Source organism: Eucalyptus grandis, chromosome 3 (genome assembly GCF_016545825.1).
Source record: "Eucalyptus grandis isolate ANBG69807.140 chromosome 3, ASM1654582v1, whole genome shotgun sequence".
Lineage (NCBI taxonomy): Eukaryota > Viridiplantae > Streptophyta > Magnoliopsida > Myrtales > Myrtaceae > Eucalyptus > Eucalyptus grandis.
Genome location: NC_052614.1, coordinates 65,641,817 through 65,652,357, shown reverse-complemented (window position 1 = coordinate 65,652,357; position 10,541 = coordinate 65,641,817).

The window sequence follows — 10,541 nt, the reverse complement described above, 5'->3', positions numbered from 1 at the left end:
ACTAAGAAAAAGATAAATGACAATCCTAACTAGATTAAGAGGAAGAAGAAATCAACATAAGTATGCAACCAAAGGCGATCAACCTTAAAGACAATTGAAGCCCTAAAGTAAAGCTCCGATGGCTTGTTCCATTTTTGTTGTACAATTTTTTTAATAACAATTTCCCAACAATGTTAAGAGAAGATTGCTCAAAACACATTATTTTAAGGCTTTTTCTGACTTAAAAAAAAAAAAATCGGAATTTTTATTTAACAATAATAATAATTTTTAATTGATTATTTTTTATTAAAAAAGATATTTTAAAAATTTTATTCGAAAAGGGACCTGGACCGGACTCGGGAATGGATATGGATCTGAACCGAACCCTGGACGCCCGTGTTTGGTCGGGAATTCGGATCGGCCCCTAGGCCTAGTCCAGATATAACCAATTTCTATTGTTTGCTAACCCCATAACTCTTAACCTCCTAAGCCCATGACATCTGACCCACATCGCAGCCCAAACTGGCCCATTCTGCCAATCTAACCTCCAGCCCGTCTACACAACTCGGCCCATCCACCTGATCCCAACTCGGGTCATCTTCCTCACTGCTTCCATTTTGACCTCTCACGAACGCCTGCACTCATCTTAAGCAAAAGCCAGCAAGATTAAGACTAAACCTCCTCATTTGCCCACCATCCACTCTCACCCTCTGCGAAAGTCACGGTTGGGCACCATCCATCACCGGAACGATGAACCCAAGACACACCACGCACACGAAAGTGAACGTAATGAAGGAAAAACGCGAGGAATCGTGACAATGACTCGTAAAAACTGACAAAATATGAACACGAGGGGCTAAACACGACTCACGTGAGTATCATAGAGACATTTCGTCGAACATCGGGTGGGCGTCGACCGGAGGGCAAGCGATAACTCGAGGGGACATCGAAACGCGACTGAGATGGATACAGACAACCGAGCAGGGTCCAGAGGCAACAAAATTCAAAACAGCCAGAAGGAGAAGGAGCAAGAATCGCCCCCTTTTGTTGAGTGAGCGTCCAGCCTTCCATCTCCCCAGCACGTCTCTCCTCCTTCGATGGCCCTCTCTCTACCCAGCGTATTTTTCTCTGGTTTTTCTTTCTCTCCATTTTTTCTCTCTCTCGAGCAGACGTCTCTCTTCTCAGTCGAAGCCCTGAAAACCGGCGATGAGCTCCGGCGATCAGATTTTCCTTCTCATCGGCCTTAACCTTCTTGCATCACAGACGTGAGTTGTGCCAAAGAAGGAAGAATTGATATGGGCTATAGGCTTTGTTAAGCTCTCGTGGACTTTGAAAATACAAAATAAATGGGCTGGAAAAAGAAAAGAAAGGATGGGCCAAAGGAGAAGTATTTTAGGGAGGAGGGCCCACGGTTATGCCAAGTGTGTCGAGCATGCCGGGCCATTCGTTTTTTACTATATTGATTTCATTCTTTTTCATTTTCTTTTCTTCTTTTACTATCTTTTTTATAAATGTATGTATTTTGCAAAATAAATGAATATTTTAAAATGGCGACAAAAATTTGAATGTCAACAATCAATCCCAGTTGGACTCATTCTGCACATCAGTCCCATTCCCGGCATGATTTGCAAATCGATCCCGAGATAAGTCCAGTGGACTAGTTCTATAGAATGCCTGGTTTTAGTGTGTTAATGAATTGTCTTACGTGGTCTGCAAAGACCTTAAAACCTATTTGATGGAAAAAAAAAAAAAACCAAAAGAAGAAATCACTTGAAACTTGAAGAATTAATCTCTGTGCAACTTCTCCAATGAAGGGAGATGTCAATTCATTAGAGACAACAAGAAGTAGTGACGATGTAAATCTGAAGGACTATAACATTCTTTTCCACTTTCGAGGATCAGATCTGCGCACCAGACTCATCGAGTGCCTTATGAGTTCATTCGTGGTGGTAGAATCATCCTACAAGAAACAAAGCCTTCCACTAGCTGGATATCTAGGAGAAGGTTGTGCTCCAGGAGCTTGTATCCATAGTAGACTGCATTGATCAATCACGTGAGCGGTAATGGTTTCAAGTTCTGAAGTTTTCTCCCATGAGTTTTTAGGAATTTTGATTGCAAACGTTGTTGGTCAGCAGCGAAGGCTTTAACCACTGTCCTACTTGAAGAATTAACAATGGAAGATAAGCATCTGATACTGGTGTTCTTTCACTCTTTGTTTTGATGAGATAGAGGAATTTTATATATCACTGGACTTAAGTCGGTGCTATATATGTGGAAAGAACAAAAAAATAATAATAATATAGTACATAAAACTTTTAATATCACATAACGTAAAATAAATAAATAAAAGAAATTTAATATCATATATATCGTAGAGAAAGTGAATGAAAATTATTTGGGAGATAGATAAATTAGGGGAGTTCTGTGAAATATGTCGTCTGTCCTGTCACTTCATGAAGTTAATGAGATGAAATCAATGGATAATAATGCACGAAAATAAGTTTGTCATTAGTATTTTGGATCATATAATGCAACATTAACATAGTTATTGTTTGACTGATAGTATTCTTTATTTTTGGTTTTTATCTGATATGAAGAAATGATGAGATCAAATACATGACACATCCTCGTGTTTTTTTTTTTTTTTTTTAATTTTTTTGCAGGGGGTTCATTTCAGTAATGCTAGCAATTGAAATCTATTTATTTCTTTAGAAATTTAAAACGAAAATTAATTGAAAAGTGGTAGAACTATTTCTGGTGACGGTCAATGACGTTAATCAATATTTTTCCTAAGGCAAGACGAAATTCCTTTTACCCAAGTCGATGACGTGCTTGCATCTATTCTTTCTCCCTTTTGTCATCCAAGGTTACCCTACCTCCGCTCAAAACTTGCTCACCATATACAAGGCATTGAACAGATGATCTTTTGGAACGTTCATCTCGGGGCTGTGTGGTTGTCCATGGTGCATTTTCTGTCAAGAAAGAAGGTGAATTGGCATATTTGGAAAGACAGGGATTCTCTGATCTAACCAGACAAAGACACCTACGTGATTTTAAGAGAGATTGCACCGTCCAAGTTTTCCTTTTCCTTCTTTCCCCTATTATGGCTGTATAATGCCTATAATAAGGTCCTCTATATCACGAATTAACCAGAACTAGACATTTACAAATCCCAATTCGGTAATCTTTATTCAACATTCTGAATTAAATTCTTATACCATCCCCGAATCGTTCCCCACATGCGTTCGAGTAAAATTTTCTTTTCTGGTAAGAAAAGGAGGTGATCAAAACCACAGATTAGTATGTAACAATCACCACTTCTGATCAAGCTATGACTTATGCAGATGTTATGTCGATTGTGCAGCACATCAAGCAAGCACAAATATTCACATTTAAATCACATAACGCAACATCGCATATTGTATATCACTTTAATATCTCAACATATAGATATGAAATCAAGAGGTTTATGAAATAGCATGCCTCAAGATAATCTATTTTCATCCATGCTCTAAATACGGGCCATGACATGATATGGTACTTTTTTTCCTCTCGGTAACATTGTGATATAGGTGGTAAAAGAAACTCTACCTTGTTTAGAGGTGACAAAATGGGTCATATATGGGTCACTTGTTTTTTGAAGACACTAATTAAATGGGTTTAACATTTAAAGACTTAAGATATGTGGGTATTAAGTGTGTTTTAAATGAGTTAGATTTAGAACCTATTTTCAACCCCAAACCACACAATCTCTCTCTTTAACTTTACAAAAATATTTTTTAAAAAAATCAAAATTATAATTATTTTTTATTTTAATTTTCTTTTCTTTTTAATTTCCTTTTTTTCTTTCTTCTTCCTTCTTCCGGGGCCAGCACAGCGATGGCCGGAGACCCGGCCAGGTGAGCCTCAAGCTCACCGGTGTCGAGCGAGGCTCCGGCCTCGTCGATCTGGCAAGGCTCGAGCTCGCCGGATCTAGCGAGGCAAAGGCCTCACCGACGTTTGATGAGGCTCGAGCCTCACCGATCTAGTGAGACTCGAGCTCACCGGCATCGGGCGAGCCTCGAGCTCGAGCTCGCTGGATCTGGGAGACAGAGGCCTTGCCGACATCCGGTGAGGCTCGAGCCTCGCCGATCTAGCTAGCCTTGAGCTCATTGACATCGGCCGAGCCGGGCAAGCCAACTCGCCCGTGGCTAGTCACCGGCTATCATCATGGCTTGCGGCCAACCAAAGAAAAGGAAGAAAAAAAAAGAAAAAATGAAAGAGAAAAGGAAAAAGAAAATTAAAAATTATATTATTAAAATATAAAAATAAAAAATAATTAAAATTCGATTTTTAAAATAATTATTTTAAAAATTATAAAAATTATCCATTAAATTTGTGTTGTATAAAATCATGTTAGCAATACCATTTTTAAAATATATATAAGCTTTTTTAGTTTTGTTAAATGGGTTGGGTATGGGTTGACTATAGGTCGGGTCGGATATGAGTCAAAAATTTTGCACTACAATAAATGGGTCATAGACAGGCTAAATGGATCGATTTGGATCGAACCATTTATGACCCGACCCAACCCAAACCCGACTCAACCCACCTGTTTAACGGGTCAAACCTTTTTAAAGCACTAAAATAGCCACACAAATCAACCACGTATATCCTCAGCCCCTAAACAAGATTTACAGAACCATTGGGGTTTGCCCCAGTGACCAACCTTCCAACATTGAAGGGGGAGGTGAGGGGTTCAAATCCTCACCTTCTCAAGGAAAGTTAGAGTGGGGGCGATTTAGTCTCTAGTGGCTACTCTTCCAACATGGAATGAGGAGATAGGGGGATTTGAATCCCTACCTTCTCAGAGAGGATTAATCTAAGAGTGAGAGAAAGTAGGAATAGAGTAGGACCAACTAAAAAATACAAGATTTATAGCATTTAATTAGAGATTAATCCCTTAATATAGCAGCTAAACTAACTTGGGCAAAAAAGCCAGTTCCATGCAAAATTACAAAAATGCCCACTTGCGCTTGATTATGGTTCATTGGTTTTAAACCGGTGGATTATCCAAAAATTAATGGTTCGTGATTATTTCTAAGAAAATCTGATAGTTCATGTTTCTCGCTTTTGTAAAAGTATGGGTTTCGTTGGCTAGAGAGTGTACTATTGAACAAGTTCTTGTGAACACCATTTCATTTTACAGACTTAGCATCATCCTTGAGAAAGTTTCAGGATTAATGTTGCATCTTTCTACGGAGACAGTAGTAATGAACTCCATACTCAGCTAAACAAATGCTCTTTGCGCTGAAATCAGCTAAAACTTTTACACCACAAAACCCTTTGGCATGTCAATCTCTCGTGTGGTACAAAATCAAATTCATCCCTATGCAAGTATATCTACAGGGGCAAAAGGCATTGCCTGGTCAACCACTGCCTTCCATTCTCTATTTTCTACCTTTCCACAAATAGATCAAACTCCAGTCTCCGGTCACGGTTTGTTTTCTGGTTGAGTCAAGCCTCCGAGGACAGCTCCTTGTGCTAGTTGCCACTTGGAACTCGTGTCGCATGGACGGCAACTGAATCGGACCAACACTGGCCAAAGAATTCCAAGACATTCCAAACTTCTCATGGAATTCCACCAAATTCTCTGCATTTCCATAGCATTGGAGCCACAAGCATCCACACTCCGTTAAGATTGAACTCATTGCATTAGAAGTCTGACTGTTGCGACCTACCCGAAGCGGGTTGGACCACCTAAGGGTTCGGCTAATGGATTGTTAAGCCTAAACTTAACTCAGGCTCTCCCAAGCCCATACCAATTCGCGACTTAGGTTCAAGTTCTTAACATATAATTGATTTTCAATTAAGAGTCGCCACTAATCTATTTTTGGTGGGTAGATTAGAAACCCAAGTAAAGTAATGGGAGAATTACTTCACTCCTACGAACCCAGAGATTGTGAGTTCGGGGACTTGGTTACACTAGATTTCTCTAATGCCCTTTCGGTACCATTCTTTTTTATTCTCAAAAATGTTTTTGCGGCAGCTTGAATTGATTTTAATTTATCTTCCTAACATGTGAGGTGATCATGCGGGTGCGTAAACCACCAATTTAACACCCAAGAAAGTGATGAATAAATTGCAGGACTTACCTCATAGCAACGAAAGCATCTGCAGTGTTAGATCAGAATTAACATCGACAGTCTAAATATGATTTCTAATGAACACGCAATTTCTCCTTTTTTCTTATTTAATGAAAATCATGCAATATGCAATGCATACTATTAATTTAACATGAAATAATATGACATGATAATATGGCCTAAACTATATGATGCAAATGCGATGTTTTTGTGTTTTCTTAATAAGCATGCAATCTATCCTAGAAAATAAAACTAATTTATTCTAAGACATATATATTTTTTATTTTTTTTTCATGAAATTCGGAATTAGAATTGTCCAATAATTAAATGTGCAATCTAAATTAACCAAATGGCCTAATTCTACATGACGAGCAATTTCTAATTAAATGAACCTAGCGATAATTACTAAATGACGTGCATTTCATGAACCTAATTCTACATGACATGCGCATGATTTTTTTTAATGAAAATTCGTAATTAAAATCACTAAAAATAAGAATCTAACTAAAGCGAGATATCATCTATTTTAAGTTAGGATTAGACTAATCTAAATCCTATCTTAACTTAGAAAATTATCTCATCATGCAATTTTATTTCAAAAGATATTATCTAACCTAGATATCAGCTAAACATGCATTTTAAAAAACTAACTATTTTATCATGCAATTTTGTCTAGAAAAATCAATCCTAATCTACATGATATGCCAATGCAATTTTTTTTTTTTTGTATTTTTGAAATAAATAAAGCAATTAAATTGTTTCGCTAATAAAATCAATAAATTGATCTTAAGGCTCAAAGACCAAAATATCAATTTTATTCCCGTGTGATTAATTATTCCATCTAAAGTCTTATAGATGAAATAAACAAATCATTGTGCGGTTGCAAATTAGGTAATACGTTGGGGATTTTCAAACATGCATCAAGAAATATTTCAAATGAAAAAGAAATGTTAAAATAACATAACATAAAGACGAAATATTAAAGATAAAATAACATAAAAATAAAATAGATCTACCTAATAGAATAAAATAAACTTACCTAATTTGGACTTTTTCCAAATTTGCCTCAACAAGTGGTGCTTTATGGACCACGACAGGGACTCAGCTCACGGCCGGGGCGGCTGCAGTTGCGACGGGCAACAGTGGGCGGTGGACACGGTCGTCGGAGGAGCTCCGGCAAAGGGGCAGCGAACACGCGGCGAGGGAGGAGCAGGAGTCGCGTGCGGTTGCTGGTGCGAGGCCGACTCGAGTGAAGCTGCTGTGGTGACAGGCGAGCAGGGGGCGTCGGGTCTCGCGAGTTGCAGCGGCAGCGAGCAGTGGTGGAAGCTGGCGGAGGCGCGAACTGTGGCGTCACGGGTGAGGGAAAGCAAGGCGGGCCGCCGCGTTACGAAGCAGCAGCAGGGCGGCTGGCGCGGATGACAGCAGGCGGGGCACGGTGATGCTGTGCGGGGTCGGTCACAGCGCGAGGGGAGGCCGACGCTCTGAGGAGGGTGCTCACGGCATCAGACGGAGTTGCAGGAGCGGGCAGAGACGGTGGCTTCACGGGCTGCTGGTGTTCGGGCGAAGACGGTGGCTTCACGAGTTGCAGGCGGAGACTGGCGGGCGCGATGGAGGCGAGCGATGGCAGCAGCGGAGACAGAGGGGGCGTCGGGCGCTGCGGGTGGAGGCGAGCAGGTCATGGGTCGTCGGGTTGAGGCCGGCGACTGGTGAGTGGGGCTCCGGTGCGGTGACGATCTACAGAGGAGTGGAGGACGCTGAAGCGAATCGGAAGCTGCTGGTTGTCACGGCCACAGCAGGGGTGACGAACGGCGGTGCGAGCACGTGGGTGGTGCTCGCACAGGGGATGGCCGGCGGAATGGTGGTGACTGGTGGTGCGGCTGGGCGGACCGACACGGGCCGTAGGCGAGGCTGGGCGCTGCGGTGGTCGGCGGCTTCGCGGCTTCTTTTCAGACGGGGCAGAGGCGTTGCCAGTGGCGGTGGTTTGCAGGAGCGGAAAGCAGCAGATTCGCTGCTGGGGTCGAACGGCGTGGGAGCAGAAACCGGTGGAAATCCACGAGCGAAGAGCTCTTGGAGAAGATGAACAGTAGGGGTCTTGTCTTTGCTTTTTCCTTTTTCCCCCTCTCTCTCTCTCTCCTGTTTTCAGTGTACCTTTTTTCTTTTTCTGTTCAGCTCCTCTCTTTTTTTTTTTACCGAAAGAGAAACCCTTCCAAAATGAATTTTTTCTCTGACACTCTTCTTTCCTCCACTCGTCTGACCGAAGGAGAATCCTTTCACAATGAAATTTTTCTTCTTTTTTGGTTTTCTCACAGACCTCCCCCCCTCACTTCATTTTTCCTTGGTTCTCTCGATGAGCATCTCTTTTTTTTTTAATCTTTTCCTTTCTCTCCGCTCGTGTGTCTCTCTACGGGCTCTCCTTTTTTAATAGCTCTCACAAAACCTCTTCAGTCAATTTTCGTTCTCCCCCCTTAGAGCCAAGGATCCTTGCTTATTTATAGGCAACAACCGGCTTTTAGTGTGAACAGGTGCACAAAGGGCAGCCGTAACTTTTCCTTGCTGTTCACGTTCGGCTCTTTTTTCAAATATGGTGGCCACCGTCTGACACTCATTAATTTAGCCACAACTATTGACTTTTCTTTGCTTGTTACTTGCTCCTTTCTTGAACACACTCCTCCTTGCTTCACCAAAATTAATATATTATGAGCTTTCCTTTGCTTCTTTGAGGCTCCTCACGTCCGCCGAATTCTTGCGCATGCATGTGCATGCATTAATGAGCGAGAGACAATGGACGTGCGGGAACTTCTTTCTTGATTTGCTCTCCAAGAAGGAGAGAATTCCTTGCAACAACTCACTATAAAATATTATAAAATGGTGAGCCCATGTTCTTGCAGACTTTCTCCAGAATTCTCGCGCGTGCATTGGTGAATTTTTTTCTTTGCTTTCTCCACGCATGCGGCTTCTCTAGAATTTTTACGTCTGCCGAATTTTATCCATGCATTGTGCATGCATTAATGAGGAAGAGATAATGGACGTGAAGACTCTTCTTTCTTCTTTCTTTCATTGTGTATTTTCAGATCAGCAAGAGAGAGACCACCTTTTGTGCATGTAATCGCCCGCGAGCCGCTGCGTTTAGTCATGTTTTGGTATCGATGCAAATGCAACTACATGAAATGCAATTTTACTTTTTTTTTATATGCAACTAATTACTAAATAATTAGGTAAAAATTTAGATGTCAACACTAACTTTAACACAGTCTTCGCTTGGGATGAAGTACCTTGAAAAGAGGGTCAGAGGTTTGAGCAATCTAAATTTATCTTTGTTTCTTTGGGTACTTATAGTAAACACAAACCGCTAGCCATTCGTTCACAACCCCGACCCAAGTGCTTGTCCAACCCACATCAATAGTCCACCTGCAAAGGGCGTTAGCAAGAGCATGAGATCACTGCCTTTTTAGTCAGGGATTTCTTTATTGTCAAGGGATCGGGCTTTACCCTTGAAACATATGAGCCCGTGAAGAAGCTACATTAACTCTTCACTAATGAATAGCATTACTATTACTAAAAATGCTAAAGAAGCAAACGTAGGAACACATAACAAACAACTTGATAGAAGCTCTACCAAAACAGATGTTGATGACAATGATGAAAGGTTTCTCCTATAATAGCCACATCCAATGCTGGAAATGTGGCATTAGGACGGACAAGAAAAATGATTATCCTAAGAAATAGAAATGCAAACTAAACATTTGCAAGCGGGGAAGCATGCTTTTTCATGGGATGATGAGTATTCCAACCAATCAGCAGCATAGCATAGTACATGGCTCCCGTGGCAAAAACGAAATGGAAGAAGCCGTAGCCATATGGAATGTCATCTTCGCTCTTCGAGTCGTTTTTCTGAATTGTATTTAAAAAAAAAAAATCAATTTCCTTAGAAGTTCAATGAAGTCAATGGAGATGCTTTGCCGATTGAGGAGCGTACGTGAAAACATTGAGAATCAATGCCTGTTGAAAAGGTTGTGATGAGACTGGGGCAATGACGGAACTCCACGAGTCAAAGATGCCAGCAACGCAGAACTTCATGGCAAAATTTTAGATTTTCGTTTCGATTAAACTTTTATTTCAAATCAATTTCCATCAAACTTGACGGCTGCACGACCCTTCCTTGAAATTCTACAGCGTAACAACTAAAAAATCGGACCTTTTAAATTTCACATAATTTCGAATTTATATCCTAACCCAAAAATTATTTTGATTAGATAAATAAGGGATTTAACTAATTACCAAGCGGTACCTGATTTAAGTCGTCGAGACGCTTGGCTCCTCTTTCTTCCTTTCTCTTTCCTTCTCCCGATCTCTTTTACCTTCTCGTTTATGTTCTTTTCGTCTGTCACAAGGCCCCCACTTTCTTCTGTCTCTCTCCACTTTATCTCTTTAAAACCT